The sequence below is a fragment of the Anas platyrhynchos genome, chromosome 1 (assembly GCF_047663525.1).
Source record: "Anas platyrhynchos isolate ZD024472 breed Pekin duck chromosome 1, IASCAAS_PekinDuck_T2T, whole genome shotgun sequence".
Classification (NCBI taxonomy): Eukaryota; Metazoa; Chordata; class Aves; order Anseriformes; family Anatidae; genus Anas; species Anas platyrhynchos.
In genome coordinates this window covers 47,128,963-47,145,280 of record NC_092587.1, presented here as the reverse complement: position 1 = coordinate 47,145,280, position 16,318 = coordinate 47,128,963, and the positions used below count along the sequence as shown (strand labels likewise).

The 16,318-nt window shown below is 46.5% G+C and overlaps 1 protein-coding gene across 3 annotated transcripts in view; it reads right to left on the bottom strand.

The window, feature by feature from the left end:
- Positions 1-16,318, bottom strand: part of TMCC3 (transmembrane and coiled-coil domain family 3) — a 129,796-nt gene that overhangs the window by 73,186 nt on the left and 40,292 nt on the right. The window contains exon 1 of one of the 3 annotated variants that reach the window (XM_005012397.6): positions 14,647-14,774. The exons of the other annotated variants lie outside the window; for them this stretch is intronic. The gene's annotated coding sequence lies outside the window, so the exon portion shown is untranslated. Of the gene's footprint in view, positions 1-14,646; positions 14,775-16,318 lie in introns of those variants that run through there. 3 annotated transcript variants of the gene reach the window in all.

The window sequence follows — 16,318 nt, the reverse complement described above, 5'->3', positions numbered from 1 at the left end:
AAGAAATTGAAATAATGTTCGAAAGTAGGTCTTCACAGTTGGGGGAGGGAAAGGGAGCAGCCAAGAGGTTGAGAAGGTCATTTTTGTGGAGACAAGTTATGAAGTACAGTGGATGCTACATTTCATTATGCTTCCCTTTGATGCACTTGGTTGTGATCACAACTAGAGCTGGTGACCTGCCACGGTGATCTGGAGTGGAAATTCAAAGTTAAGCATGAATAAATGCTCCAAGTCCAACACGCTGCAAAAGCTAAGTTCAGCAGCAGGTTTTGCTCCTGCCAGTTTGTGTTAAGACAGAGAACGCTAACTCTCCATTTCTGTACAGACAGTCCTGTTGCTTCCCATGTGCCGCTGTGCCCAGTCAAAACCAACCTCCTAAAAGCAACCTTCCCATATTTTGGAGTCTAACCGAGGCCACCAGTGGCAGATGGGTGTTAACGCTGCCTCTGGGTAAAGAGGACTGGTATTTTTCAGGGTATTTTTCCCAAGCCAGTTTTATCTGCACGGAGAATGAGCCAGCTCACTCTCCTGTTTTCCAGTCTTGACATGATACTGAAAAACTCGCTCGGCTGCACAGTAGCCGTAAGCAATAGTAAGAAGATAAGTGTGGCACACCTTTTAATGAAGAAATCAAGAAGAAAAGAAAACCCATCTAGGGAGGATGCAGACACTCGTCTATCACCTAACAATATAAGGGAAGGGAAACTTCCCAGTTCCCCCTTTGGGATCTCTTCATAGACCATAGACCATAGTCCCCCCCGTTTCTCACACTCCACAGGAACGCTGATAACCCCCCCAGGACGGGTGGTCTGAAAGGCACACTGACATGCTGGAGGCAACATATGGGTAATTGATCCCTGTGCATCGCTAGGAAAAGAGCGTGAGTCAATGCACCTAGCAGTACGGCTCTGCCACAACCTGGCAGCTCGACAGCTGGGCTCCCAGTGAGGAAATCAGAAGCAGCTGGAGATGTCTCTCTGCACCACATTAATCCCCAAGCGATACTGTGTCTCCAGACAAAGGTAGATGGATTTGTCAGTGCTCAGTGTTCAACTCGAGAGCCTGCAGCACCCCAGCAGGAGTCAGCAGCCTTCCCTTCTTCTAGGAGGTTCGAGACTCTTGTTTATCTGCAGATTTAGCAACTTCCTGAGGGTTTCCAACAGCCAGGAAAGGCAAGAATCCAAAATGCAAGAGGAAGCACATGCAATCCCTGTGAAGCCATCCCAATCCTCCTGCCCTCCTGAACACAACCATGGAAGGAGGTGAAGGGGAAGAGAGGCACTAAGCAAAGGCCCTAAGGAGCTGCAATTCAGCCTGAGGGTCAGGCAGCACAAGGTACAGGAACACCCTGCTGCCCTGCTGGGGTACACAACCTCCCGAAGCTTGCCAAGAACCTGCTGCAGTCAGCTCATAAAACAAGCAGGGTATGCACCGGGGCAAAGTGAGGAGATACATTCAGCACCGAGACAGCTCAGTCAGGCCGAGAAATTTCACTTGTGTGCATTTAGATGTGACGTGCTAAAAGGAGCTGATGATCTTCGGCAGCATTTCCTGGTAGGGTTAATAAAGATATATTTATTTCCCCAAAGATAAAACTTCAGATCTAAAAAAAAAAAAAAAAAAAAAAAAAGGAAATAAACAAAAAGGACAAAAAATAGACTTCAATTTAGTAGCCAAATTTAACCTTTTAAGAGGGTTTCTCTTCTGCTTTCCTGTGGAGAGCAGACTGCTCAGTAATCTGACAGGAAAATTGGCTTGAGAAATATTGCTGTCCTGTCAGCGGCAGCCTCTTGCTTAAGTGAAGGGTTTTTTCCTTCTGGTGAATGGCCACATTAGCATCTCATGGCTGTGCATACGTGTCTACAAGATAGTTTAATCAGTGCTATTAATTCCTCATATTTACCTACAGAAGAGGCTCATGTCTGCACTTGGAGGAATGAGGCCATGATCGCTGCCACTGGAGGTACTCAAGAATGTCCTGGCCCCAGTTTCTCCAGAAACCCCCTTGGGTTTTGTGACTGAACATCACAACATTCAGCCACTCCAGTCTTGAGGTCTCCTCTGCCCTGATATCTGGATACGGAGCACCTACAGAAGGGCTGACACGTCCTGACTCCATCCACACCTTCCACAGTGAACACCGCCAGCAGTCCTCTAGGCCGTGAGGTCATGGACATTTTGTCCCACCTGCTGTCTGCTCATGATACACAGTGGTTTCAGCTCTGGTCAGCTGTATCTCAGGATGTATTTTCCTCACTTGAAATGTAAGGTTTACAATGCCACTGCGTAGAAATTTGATTTCTATAACTATCACTAAATTTCATTCTGAAACACAGTGTAAAAGACAAGAGCAGAGTACATATCATCCAGATCTGAAACTGAGAACACATACATTTTCATAACATACATTGGAACACGCTAGAGCAATTTGTCAGCTATAAAAATCCGGGAATGAAACTAAAATGTAAGTGCTAAATTATGATTTTTACATTGATGCCATATTTTAGCGCAGAGCATCGAAGCTCTTTAAATGCATTAATGAATTAAGCTTCGTCACACTGAGATTTAAACAATAATTAGCCAGTCAGTATAGGTCAAACAATGAGAAATATGTAGAAAAAAACTAATGCTGATTTAGTTGTGATATCTCTGAATGCTATCAAATTATAAGGAATAACTCATACTAATTGCAATGTCATACACGATTAATTGCATACACTCAATCCAGAGATTTTTTTCAAAATTAATCCTTTCAGGTGTTTCTCTTTCTATGAAGATTTCCCCCCAGATCTACATTTTTAAGACCGACTCTCGCTCTGTTTTCTGACCCCATTTGTGTGTTTCTCTGTTGATTTGCTCAGTACGCATGGAAAGTGAACGACTGTGTTGGAGGTAGGCTCCTGATTTCTGTTTTTCTGATTCTGTGCTCTGATGCCTTCCTTTCTAATGTAAATATTTTCTAGGATTCCCGAATCACAGATGGAAGCTGCCTGCTTCTCATTTAGCTTTAATTACCCCTCGCTCAGTCTGAGCCTTTATGCAGAGTGGCCTTGCCCTCTGGAGGATTGCAGCCTTAAACGTTTCTGCTGCAGAACCAGCGGCTGGATCTCCAACACCGCACGGTTCCTTTTCTGAGCCAGGCTCAGGGGGCTTCACACCGAGCATCTCCTGGTCGTGCTTTAGAAGCGTAACAGGAAGCAAGTGCTCTAACAACAGAGCTGAGAAAGAAAATGAGAATGCAGATTATTTGTGAATAAATCCTAAGGGCATTCAAGGAAGATTTCTGAAATATGAAGCTGCCGCTCGTTTAGCAAAGCTACCCAACCTCTGATTAATGCTCGGAGATACTCCAGCCACCGGAGGGCTAGCACGTTACTATTCAGAGAGAAGGTACAAGCTGAGAGACCTCAGACATTAGCTACAGGGATCAAACACAGTACTTGTCCCAGTGTTTACCCAAACTTTCATGAAATCAGGGTTCCTGTTATCAGCCCTCCATAAGGCATGGGCCTGGCTGTTTCCCAGTAAGACATCAGCAGCATTTTGCTTCTCAAAACCCAGTTCACATTTTCAGTTGTGGTAAATACTGCCTACATGACCCGTGTGCACACCGAGTGTCTGATCTCCGTGAAACTAAATGCAAATCCAGCCAACTACCTGGCCCGCAGGCAAGGCAGAGACTCAGCAACCCAGCCACCAGAAGGGAATATTGACCCCAGCCCCCTCAGCCTGGGACTGCACCGTGGTCTCCATCTAAAGCCGTGTTTGCGTAAACGCTGGCCAGCAGCTATCCACGCAGGTCTGCACAACTTGTTCTACACAACAGTGCTCGGGTATACTCGGAGGCCTGCTGATTCATGATGAGAGAAACAAGCTATGCAACAAAAACCTGAGCAACGTCATAGCCAAAAATAGCCAGCCGTTCAGACCAGCGCAGTAATAGCATTGTAATACTGGTACTAATTACAGGCCAACGATTGCAGACCTTAGAGCTAAGAGCCGATTTCTGAAACAAGCCAGAACAAGATGTACCCATAAAGACAAAACGCTGTGGGATGCTATCACGAAGATGGCTGCATCAGATCAGCCTCATACCGAGATGCAGGGAGAATCTCTTAAATCATTAGCAAAGCTGCAGCATCTCATTATTTTTAATAGCTCTTGAAATGAACACCAGTGCCAAAGAACCTACAAATATCCCTGCTCAGTAATCTCCAGGGTCCAGCCCTGGGCTCCACCACACCAGGCTTCACTGAGGGGATTAGGCAGCCTAAAGCGAGCGCACAATTAATAACTCGCAGCACACCTTCCCCAGCTCCGCCTGCCCCATCTGGAGCGATGCTCCCACCTCTCCTCCAGGTGATATTGCCAGCTCTTCATCCGGCATTCGAGCTGTGTTTTCCTTCTTTTCTAATGTCACCACTCAATCCCTGAACCCAGCACCTCTCTGAGGGCATGACTGCACGAGACTCCCTGAGTGCTCAAACTTCCCTGGAGTTATCTCAAATGCATTAGAAAGTAACAGGGTACAATTTTACCGGAGGGAAAACGAGACACAAACATCAGTGCCATAATATCCACCAATTTTGGTTTCATTTTGTACAGAACTTTGCACTTTGCAGCACTTAATACAACGTAAAGTGCATCTCTAATTGGTATGGTTTGCAGTAGGCTCACTCAGTTATTCTGCAGATCTTCTAAGGAGACAGAAAGTTCTCTGAGGAGCAGGACTGCAGTCTGGCTTCCTGAACTCTGGTGTGTTTGTGAACCCTGATTTAAGCTTTTCCCAGAACTGGCTTCCACCTGTCTGCTTTTTGGGGCCAAAATTGGTGTTCTGGAGCTATCTGCCTGCATAAAAAAGGAAATGCCCTCATCCTCCTCCTTCCAGGCCAGACACACCAGCATGCCGCAGAGCATCCCACGACCCTTTTGGGAGCAAGCAGTCTGCTGCTTAGCTGCCCTCAGGGGAAGATAAACTCATCAGCACAACCCAAGGACTGTCTGAACCCTTGGGTCAGCAAGGGATACGGGATGAGCAGGATATCTGCGTTTCTGTGCTTGTGTTTTGAAGCAAAGCGTCTCAAAGACCAGCAAGCAGGCAATGCCAAACTACTTTCCTTAATCTTGCCCTCAAAACTGATGAACTGATGCTCTTTTTCTCAAATTCTTGATGAAGATTTCATCCCAAGTCAGACACTCAGCATTATCATATCTGCTCAAACACTCAAAGGACTGCAAAGCCACTAGCACAGGAACATGAGCCTTACAGCGCACAGTTCCAACACCCGTGGTTTTGTGATGAATCCCACACCAGTGCTAAAGGACCCGGCTCCTGCATCCCTGTCATCAGATGAATACAGCAGCATGAATAAAACAATGCAGCACTTCAAAGATTTTAGCTCTCCTAGAGAAAATGAGAAATGTGATCTCGGTACGTCTGAAGGCTCAGAACTCAAAAGACAAACGAAGAAAGCCTGTTTTGTTTGGCTGGGTTTTCCTGGTCAGTCTTCTGGTCTGGCAAAGATTGCTGCCTTGGGATTTTTTTTTTAACACTTGACATTAGCAGTTCAGTTATTTGCCCCAAAATACCACCTCTTCAGATTCTAACTATAGTGGCACTCTGAAAAGTAAAAAAAAGAAATAGATTACAAGTAGAGCTCGTCCTTAATATAAAAAATAAGATTAAAAAAAATGAATAAATGCTAATTTTACCTCCCTCCTTATGCCCCCTACAATTTGAATATGAAAAAAGGTCTCTTCTGTATCGTATTTAATAGACTTTTTTCCACTACATGAGTTTGTAACGGCACGTTTGAATCCTGCTCATGGAAAGTTTTTGTCCCATCACCACTCACAAAGGCATACATTGAAAACAAAACCAGAAGTTGCCAGTGCAGGTCACACTTCAATTAAAGCCTTTTTGGTTACAAAGTAGGGTATTTTCAGCTTAGAAATGGTGTCAGAACCATTTTCTCTCTGAAAACTGTCCTGCAAGCGTTCTGGCACCTGTGTAACTTTATTTGCATGAACGCACTGTGGTGTTTCTTGCAAGAAGCTACTTACTTGCTGAGCCAGATGTGAAATCTGTTTCTTGGACAGTGAATAGCACAGCATCTGCATTTAGGCAACAAAAAGAAACTGCCACATCATTACTTTTGGCACTGGAGGCTTTCTGGAAGCGTTCACTCCAAGAGGAGCGGAGATCCTTTATCCCTTCTGCCTGCCTGGTGAGGACAGCTTCATCAGTGGCTGAGCTGGGCATCAGGGGGCTGGAGTCCCAGTTCTAGGTGGGGAATTAACTTTCTTCCTACCCTTAGGGTTAGCCTTTCTGGAAAAGTGGCTTCCTGCTCTTTAAATGTATTGCCTCCCTACATGGAAAGGCAGAATTCCTTGCTTCTGAAGCAGTCGGTATTAAGCCACAATAAAGACCATACAATATATATATAAAGTCTGGAAAGCAAAACTTACGTGCTCTCTTTTTGATCAGTCTTTATCCTATCAAAGACAGACAGTTTAAAAAGTGGGATGCCATTTACTTTCCTAAGGGTTTTTCTCGTTGACAGATTTCTTAAAAATGAACTGTTCATAAAATGCTTGGCTTATGGCAAATCTTGATTTGAGAAGAGAATGGGAATGCTCAGCCTATGCAGTTCTGACATTTACAGCAATCTTTAACATCTCTGCATTTCAGAATTGGAGCTAGCTTATGCTATGAGATTAGGAAAGCAAAAGAAGAGGTCAAAGCAAAAGGACATTTTTTATCAGTCTGATCTGAACTTTTCCCTTCCTTCCAAGACAATTGATTTACTGGCATTTAAATATTTTAAAATGCAGCTTAAAGTTAACATTTTTAAAACTGGTATTTCAGTTCATTTTGTGATTTCTGGCTCAACTAGAGTTCAGGGGAGACTTTGAACCATATGGTAAAACAGGCTGCAGTCCAAAGAAAAATGTGGATCTATTTGATCCTAGTAACTCTCTTTATTTTCTCTCTCAGAGTGCTGTCCTTTTTTTAGCATGGTTTGAGCAGTCTCACTGGTGGCATCTGAGCACAAGAAAACCGGGCAATAGACCGGAGCTCTGCTCTGCACCATGGGAAGGTGGAAAATATGCGAGGAGGTTCAGGAGCTTTCCAGCTCCCCAGTCCTTAGGGCTCTGGTGTCCCTCAGCACAACCCCCTGAGGTAACCCTGCTCTGGCTGATCCGGGCACACCAACAGCACCCAAACGCTGGTGCTGCCACCTGGGCATTTGCAGGGGAAGGGAAGGCTTGGCCAAGCCTTCTCAGGTGAGGCTAAAGCTGCTCGAGTTAGTACAAAGCAGAGTGCCCACAGCATGGGCATGAGCTGGGAAGTGACTGGCCTGCAGCTCGCTGGGTTGTCGTGCATCAACTGTGCTACCACGACTGGCTGCGTGCACGCTCCCTGCACAACCCAGGGCACAGCACCGAACCTCAGCGTGCCCCACACAAAGGCAGGGTCCGCTGGTGTAAGCCACAAGATTGGTGCCTTGAGCAGGCACACACAGAGCTGCCAGGGCTCAGCTGCCAGGTAGGGATGAATCTGGAGAAAAAAATATCAATCAGTTCTGGTTTTGTGTTCATATCCCAACACAGGTAACTTTCCTATGTGTTACTAGGGTGAAATCAGAGCTACGAATGTTGTGGCAATGCTGCCAAAATGACAGGAAGAAAATGAATGCCGTGTTTTTTCTCCTGTACACCACAACCCATGTCAGGACTGTCCCTTAGGTGGGGACAGGGCTCTGGCCATGCCCTGCCTGCACGCAGAAGTGCCCGCAGAAACCACCTTCTAGAGACACATGAGCAGAGTCACAGCTGGCAGAGTGAGAAATGCGAGCTAAGGAGAGTGAGCACCATATGGCACAATTTCCTCTCGTTCAATCCACTTCACAACTTGTAGTCGCAAAAAAAGAATATCACATGCCATCCAGTTTACGGGAGGAGAATCAGGTTACAGTAAGAGCAGAGCCTAACCCACCAGCTCAGCACTCACGCGCTGCGATTAATAAATGTGGAGAGACACCAATCTGCAACTGGCACGAAAGATGAAAACGCACTGGAAAACATCGTGGAGAAAAGTGGCGTTCCTCTGTCAAATGAGGAGTTATTCATAACGCAGAAAAACAATTCACAAGCTGTTCAGAATCACCTGTGCAGTACGAAATTAATACAGCAGTGTCAGCAAGCCCTGTCCAGGCAGGACTGCTGCCCCTCCTTTGGTGGCACCGAGCTCTGGAGCAGGGCAGAGCAGCACCGCAGGGACAGCAGACCTGCCACATTGCTCAGAGGGCACTGCTCTGGGTTCAGTGCCATTTCACAGAGGCTAAGCAAACATCTTTTAATCAGTAAACGTCCCTAACTCCCTGAAAACAACATTTGTGGGAGGAAACAGGGCAAGGTGCAAGGAAATTAGTATTTCCATGGTTCTTTGGAAATTAGGAGATAAGCAACACGTTGCAGGCATCACCAGAAGCCTGTGGCAGAACGAGGAGGGGAATTTCCAATTTCGGATCAGCATCAGGCCTCTGCTTAGCCCTACACCTAGGCTGTCCCTTGGTGCTCTGGAGCTGGCCCTGGGGCACGGGGCTGTGAGCAGGGCAGCAAGGCTGGCACAAAACAGGGACGGGGATGGGGATGGCCGGGCCACCCTGCCTCCTGTCACCCCAGGCACCAGCTACAAGCAGCGCAGAGCACTTGGGAGAACCCTAAAGCAGGCCATTAAGCACTGAATTTCAATGTATTTGCCTAATTTCTTTGTTTGTTTGTTTTTTTAATACTATGAATGACTTCAAGTCTCCGTCGCAGAACAAAGCCACAGAAGAGCCTGGCATGGTCTCCCTAATGGAAAGGCAGAGCCGAACAACATGTTTGTCAGCGAGCAAATCCCCCGGTGAAGGGTCTGACTCACAAAGTAATGAAACAATTACTGTTAGATGCTGTTATTTATTACTTATAACACAGTGGCACTTCCAGCCTAGGACAAGCTCCCACTGTGCCTGGCACAATACAAACACGAAGCAGAATACATAATTCAGGGGGCTTTGTTCGGAGAGACACAGCCTCATGCCCGATCCTAGTCTTTAAAGAAACACAAACAAAAGTGATATTTATAACAAAATTAGCTACAGCAGCAGCTATCCATGCTGTAGGGAGGGACACGGGTCATTCAGTTTGGGAGAGCCATCCCTCCTTCCCCTAAAGCAATGCGAGCAGTCCATGGGGCAGCACAGGTGGGGAGCCCTGGGGCTGGCACACCGCCTTCTGCCTCTGGCAGAAGTGGCTGCAAAAGCAAATTAAAAGGTAAAGGCAGCCCCTGACCTTTGCTAGCCTGAGAGAGCAGGGAGAGGATAACACTTTGAAACAAACCAGGCTGAGAGGCAGCAAGCTCTTGTTCTCAAGGGGTTCCTTGCAGCTGAGGGAGGGAGAATGGGTGCCGGGTGCCGGGAAGTCAGTGCTGTCACGCTGAGGACTGCTCTCCTCTGGCAGCTGGGAGAAGCTTCATTACTGAAGTGATTTGCTATCATGTGAAAAGAACCACATAAATACCACAGGGAAATTCATCGAGGAGTCACGGTAATGAAGAATATGATACAAGGGGCTTTCTCTCGCTCGTAATTTACTGCTCCCATTATTATTTTGCCTCTTAACATGTGTCCCCTGAAGATAAATACTTTCCTTTCAAAATATCAGCGTGATCCAAAGCCTGCTGAAGTCTCCAGAAACGCACAATTCATCTGGACTTCAAATGAGGCCATAAATTTGAGGGAAGGGGCTCAGTTGTTTTGTTTTTTTTTTTATTATTTTTGCAACCATTTACACACTTTACCATAAATCCCAGCGTATTCTAAAAGCCAGGTGCTGGAAAGCTTTTCTCTCTTCTTCTGAAGATTTTGGACATATTTATATACAGGCTTAGCAGTGTCAGTTAATGTGTCAGCTGCAGAAAGATAACCGTCCTTACTTTTTTCCCATGACACAACTAAACCATACAGTAACTTTGCTTGAAGACATCACAATCTCAGCTCACAAGGACAGAACTAACAGGGAGTGGAATCTGATCCAGAAACCATATAAAAAATAAAGTAACCAAAGCACTTTGCCCATTAATAATGCAATCACACTGCAATATCCCAGTTTTGGAAAACAACAACAACAAAAAAAGACCTTTTTCTCAGAGCATGTATGTTCTCATTCTCCATTTGAAGTAAATGTGTGCAATGTTCAGCTCAGCTGTGCGTGAGCAGAAGGGCGTGAGGCAGAGGTCTCTTGTTCGAGGCAATGAAATCCAACTCAGGTCACTACACAGAGACGTGGCTATAAAAGCAGCAGTCATAAAACTAAGGAGAATGAAAAAAATACAGGAAAAATCACTGTACACCATCTGTATTTTAAAGCAGAAGAATCGACCAATGCTTTTGAAGGTTTTGGGTGCACAACCATGAATAATCCAGAAATGGGAGGTTTAGACTGAAGCAGGACAGGTTTGGAGTGAAAGCGTTCAGAGGGGTAATTTGGAGTGCATGCAGTTAGCGTTGCTCTCTGGAACTTACCTACCTAGAAGACACAAAGAGTCAATGGACCTTGAGGATGATCTGAAAGGAGCAGAAGTAACCAGAATTTTTGTTTCCATTCTGTTCACTAATGAAAACTTTGCCAGTGACACGGAGTGCAATACCTCAGTTACGAGTGACATCAGTTAAATCCTACAGCTCCAGAAAATACAAACCATTCTTTCTTCTGCATTTCCCCCCTTACAAACTTCCCTTTTTCTGTCTCCTGTTTAGTAAGGACCCGGACCAGTTGGCCAAGTCATCCTGACTGGAAGTAACGCAGCCAAGAGCCAGAAAGCAAGAGGAAAGTAGGTTCTTTTACAGCTCAGGACTGGTGAAAATCTGCAAGGCTTGAGTGACTGACACTTTGGGGGACGTTTTGTGTTACGCTTTTAATTTTCCAGAAGAGGGCTACAAGTGCACATGGGTGTCACGTAGAAAATTCATTGGTTCAGTCATCTTTATCTGCCTTTTATCAGCCCTAATGGAAAAAAAAAGTCCAACTTTGACAGAGGTGCAAGAGCACCTGAACTGATTGTCTCACGAAGAGAGGCACCAGCTTAGGTCACCCAGGGACGTTTACCTGTGAACACTCCAGACAGCCAAAATCAAAAGCAGTAACAAAACCTGCTGAAGGGAAAGCCATACTTCAGTCTTGGGTATCTGCTAGTGGATTCCTTCCTTTTTGCTTGGCATTCTCTCACAAGGCTAAAAATACTCTAATGGTGAAAGCCATTAATAATGGAGATAACTTGCCACCAAATCCTGCAACACAAATAACTGTTTAAAGGAGTAACAGCAACACAAAGGTCTGGATAACATCGTATCCCTCGCTGAACTCAAAATAGCATCCAATTAACAAGACACAGGGCAAAATAAGGGCTTGCGTTAAACCCAGTGCCAATGCAGTCTCTTGGTTTTTCTGACACACAACTGCACCACTTTTCGCTGGTTCCTGGTTCATATAAGCAGAGACATTTTAGAAGGCCACAACCTGCAACTCGGGTCTGCTGCATCACATGGGACACAGAAATCACCCAGGAATCCCCCGGTGGAGAGGCGACTTCTCCTGAGCCTCGTGACTGAACGCTGACCTCAGCTCGCTTGTCCCAGGCCTGACTCTGATTCACGCGAAGGCTGGCCTACACCCACTCCGGGTGTTTTTACCCTGCTTGGACAGACTGGAGGTGCCATGGAGAAAACAAGAGTGAAGCCCTGTGCTTCTTGGGAAGGCGTCTCACACTTCATGTCTCGACCTCTTCCTCTCTTAAACATAATTCCTTCCTTAGCACAGGCTCACCGAGGTGCATAATTCGGAGGAGAAGGTCAATCTCCCAATCTGTTGCTATTCCTGACTTCAATCGCTATGTGAATCTCAGGCTGGAGCGGTAGAAGGCTGGAGAACAGCACACCTCTTGCCCCAGGAATTACATCAGTTCATGCACAGTTTTATGGACACGGCTCCAAAGCCAGAGGGGAGCTGCTGCCTTTCAGGCAGCCTGAGTGGCAAAAACTGGGCTGAAATGGATGAAAATGCTACAGCAACCGTCTTCCTCAGAGGAACCGCGTTAGGTCAGGGGAAGCCAAGGGCAACTGCTCGCTGATATTTGCAATGATCACACCATTACATTACGTTTAAGAGGTTCAAAATCCAAGCACAAGTCAGGCCAGTTTCTCCCCAGGGATTTAATTGCCTCCCTTTACCTATATGCTTTTAACATGCATGCTGCATTACCAGTCACTACGGATAATCATCCCTTCCAGGGAGGCTGGGATCCCATTTCTTAAATCTCCTCCTGCTAAGAGAACTATTGGAGGACTTAAGAAAGAACCGAGACCTCGCAGTTTTCCTTCTTACAGTAAGGTAACCCCGCTGCTGTTCTCCTTCAGCTGGAGACCCACAGCTGGAGACCATCCACCCTCCAGGGGCTGCAGCAACCTCGCCCGACTGCTACACATGTCCCCCATGAAACTTCACTTGTGTTCACCCAGGCTGCTCTGGCAAACTCCAGGCAAACACGCGTGCCCCACAGAAACAAAGACCGCTCACTGGAGCTGACCCAGCAGCGGGGCTCTCTGACCAGGCTGGGAGCACAGCAGCTTTGCCACGTCTCATCTGCACCGCGGGCAGCAGCCGGGGAAGAGGCAGAGTGAGGAGAGGCCTAGCATGAGGTAACACCTCCTGTTCTCCTCACAGTTACACACACACACACACACACACACACACATGCTACAGAAGCTCCTGAGCAGGAGGAGATGTTCCCTGGGGCCGCCACGTGGAGCAGGGAGGAGCGGGCACAGCTCGGCCCCAGGTGAAGCAGCAGCCAGGGGCCTCTGTTGAGCACATCCCTGAGGTGCTCCGGGCTTTCACCGACCGCTCTGCAGCCTGGCACCTGAGCTCTGGCAGAGGGAAAGGGCTCCTGCAGTGCCAGGAGTCAGTCCGTCACACACATCCACCTCACCTGATTGTTTGAACTACCCTGCGCATGTTCACCGATGCAACCCGGTGGCTGCAAACTGCCTTATTTTTCGAACAGATTGGAAGTTGTCTTATTTATAACACTGCAAGGTGGCTGTAGTGTAAATCCCCTTGATTACCAGTGGCCATGAGTGGGCTGACCTGGGCTGTCCCCGTCGCTGTCTCAGTCCCCGCTATGGAGAGGTAGGCCAGGTGCACCCCAGCTGACACGGTGATGGAGCAGGAATCCCCACTGGGCTTCCCAGCCCCCGACGCTTTCCTGCTCAGCATTTAAAAAATAATAATAAAATATTTTTCAAAATCAATTTTACTTGCCTGTGTGTTTTCTACTTCTGGTTTTCTTTCCCTGAATTGGGAAAAAGAAAAAAGAATTGTTTTCCCAGCCCTTAGTCATTTAACATCTGCTGCTTTCTGTCCTCTGCATGTATTTGTTGCTCACGTAAACTACTCCCATTCCTCTTTGGGTTTGCTTGTAGAAAACCAGCCTTTTCCCACCCACAAAATGCATTTACTTCATGTGACCATGCTGTCAGGGGATACTGTAAAATAACTTGTTCCACTTTCGGTTAGTGTCCTCCCTCTGTCTCGCAGAACAACACCCCCACTCCCGAAGCACCAGGTTACTGTACTGTCAATTGCTAGTCAGGATTTAAAGAAGCCCTTAAATCCCAAATATGTTCTCTTTCTGAAGTAAGAAACATCATGTTGTCTTCTCATATAGTCAATACAATAAAAATGGAGCATCTTGACTATTGTAGCAGGTATCAGAACAAAAAAAAATACATTAAAAGGAAGGAATCAATAACTCTCAATGATTTTAACCAGCTTTAAAAATTAGTACTAGATAAAACAGGCCAAAACCCACTCTGATAAATTTGTTGCTCGTTTATAACGCTGTGTTCTGTATCTGGGCACTCAAGTCAGTGCCAGTGGAACTGGTTTCCTGAGCCAATTTTTCCAAAAAAATATGATAATAGATTCAGAAGCTGAGTCAACCACTAACTTGAGCAATGAATGCTCAAGACGAGCCCTTGCAAAACAAGAGATGAGTGAGGAACATGACAAATACATACAGAACGTCGTAAATGCAATCTTTCTCTGCTTTTCCAAATGGAAGCAAAATTGTGAGGTACCTGAAGCCAAACTACTGCATTTGCCAGTAAGTGTTGCAAACAAGGACTAGAGCAATGCTGATTGACCTATTTTCTGATCTTGCATGAACTTCAAAAGTACAGCAACTCCCATAAATACTGGTATTATCACATACAGCTCGTGTCATACCATTAATCACTGGTAGCTATTACTGCCAAATGCCTGACAGTTGGGATGCAAACACAATCCGTCCTACGTAAGAGCCACCTCTGCAGGCTGACTGCTGCTTGTTTAGCACACACGGCACGGCTCACTGGTGAAGGCAAGGAGTAAGGCTGCTCGAAGAGGGCAGAAGCATGGTCAGACTACAAGCTGTTGGAGGATCTGGAGAACATCTTGATTCTCAGACCACCACCGCAGCAGACCACCTAGTCGTGGCTGGAAAAGCAGATAAAAGCAGTATCTAATAGAGAAAAGTTGTATTCCAAAAGCCAACAGCATTACCTAAGCAGTCCAGAAGGACACTGCTCCTCCGCCACGGCGAACTGCTGGAGAGGTGGATGTTTTCAGCCTGGATGTAATGCTTGTATGAGTTATTCCCTGGAGAGAAATGAAAGCGTGAGCTGAGACAGTAGGGCTGCTTTGGTTTCTGGAAGTGCAACCCAGCCGTGGTCTGTCTGCTAAAGATAGCCCGAGAGTCTTCCTCAAAGCCAGACTCCTCTGCACACGCAGAGCAGGCGTGAAGGCAAAGCCTCTCGCGCTGCTGGAGCACACCCTGCCCGGCACCGAGCTGACACCAGCTATCAGCCTACTCGCCCTGGCCATCCAGGATGTGCAGAAGCTGCAGGAGGGCATGCAGTGCCTCCACTTCTTCTGAAGGCTGCTCTTTCAGAGCACAGGTGTGTGAGCAACCTTTCCTGTCTGAGTTTTGGTAGCTGAGTGACAAGGCTGGGGTCCCAGCAGGAGCACACCGGAGGCAGAAACTGCAAGAAGGAGCTGACTTTACTTCCAGTTGTGCATTTTTTCTTCGTAAACATCACTAAAAAGCCCGCAAAAATATGTAGACTGGTTTGAATTTCCACTGCAAGGTTTCTAAGGCCAACGAGGGGAAGAAAAGCCCCTTGCTGCTCCTCCTCCCTACCCAGCCACAGCCACTTGCCTGGCAGACAGACAGAGTGCTCGCAGCCTGCAAATGCCCCGAGCTCTTGCAGAGGCAGGCCAGCTGTGTCTCACTCTCAGGCTATTACTCAGTTTATTCTTTTGTTCTTATAATTTGACTAATGCACTTCTAGATCAAACAAAAGAGTAAGGCAATTGTCAGTGTGCTGCACTGAGGAGCAAGCTTCTCTGGAGCAGTACAACCAGCGGCTTGTCTTTTTTTTTCTTTTTTTATCAGACTGTTTTTCTCCAAAACATGAATTTGTCCCTGCCTACTCTCTCCTTACTTAAACCATAATCCAGAGAGGTTCAGAGGAGCCTGCTGAGCAAGCCAGGGGGTCACACACCAGCAGGACAAGCAGGAGGGAGCTCCTGTTCCCCTCGAGCAGAGCCTCCGCTTCCACAAAAGCAGGAGCACATGCAGATGGGGGGAGAGATCCAGGCTGCCCCATAGAGAGCGGGGAGAAATTTATTCTGTGGTCACATCACAGGTATTAAAAATCCCTGTCCCTCCTGAGGTTACTGGAAACACCATAAATTTCGCTCTTGATATTCAGTGTTTGGATCTTATCCTGTTTAACGAGGGTCAACAGGCTGTTAGATACATCACTCTTTTCAAACACAAAATGGAAATCCTGGAGCACACATGAGAGAGAAAAAAAAGAAAAAGAAAAAAAAAAAAAGGCTTTTTTATTTAAATAGTCTCTAACATTCAAAAGGAATTAGATAACAGCTCTAATGGACCCACCTACTCTTGATCCTTTCTGCTGCCAGAATGTTTTGTGTAATAAATCATGAGAGCACTACATTACTCTGCGGCTAAAAATGGAGCAGAGGCAGGAGGCGGCACAGAGCGCCGCACACGGGGTACGGGACTGTGCTCAACAACATCTGCACTTGGTCTGATTTTAAGCTTCCTCAGGTGGGATGAGGAGCCCAAATGAGGGGGGAAAGGTTCATGGGGTGATTACTGCACAGGCTGGCTTTTAAGCCTTTTTCCTTTCAACCTGACTCTCGT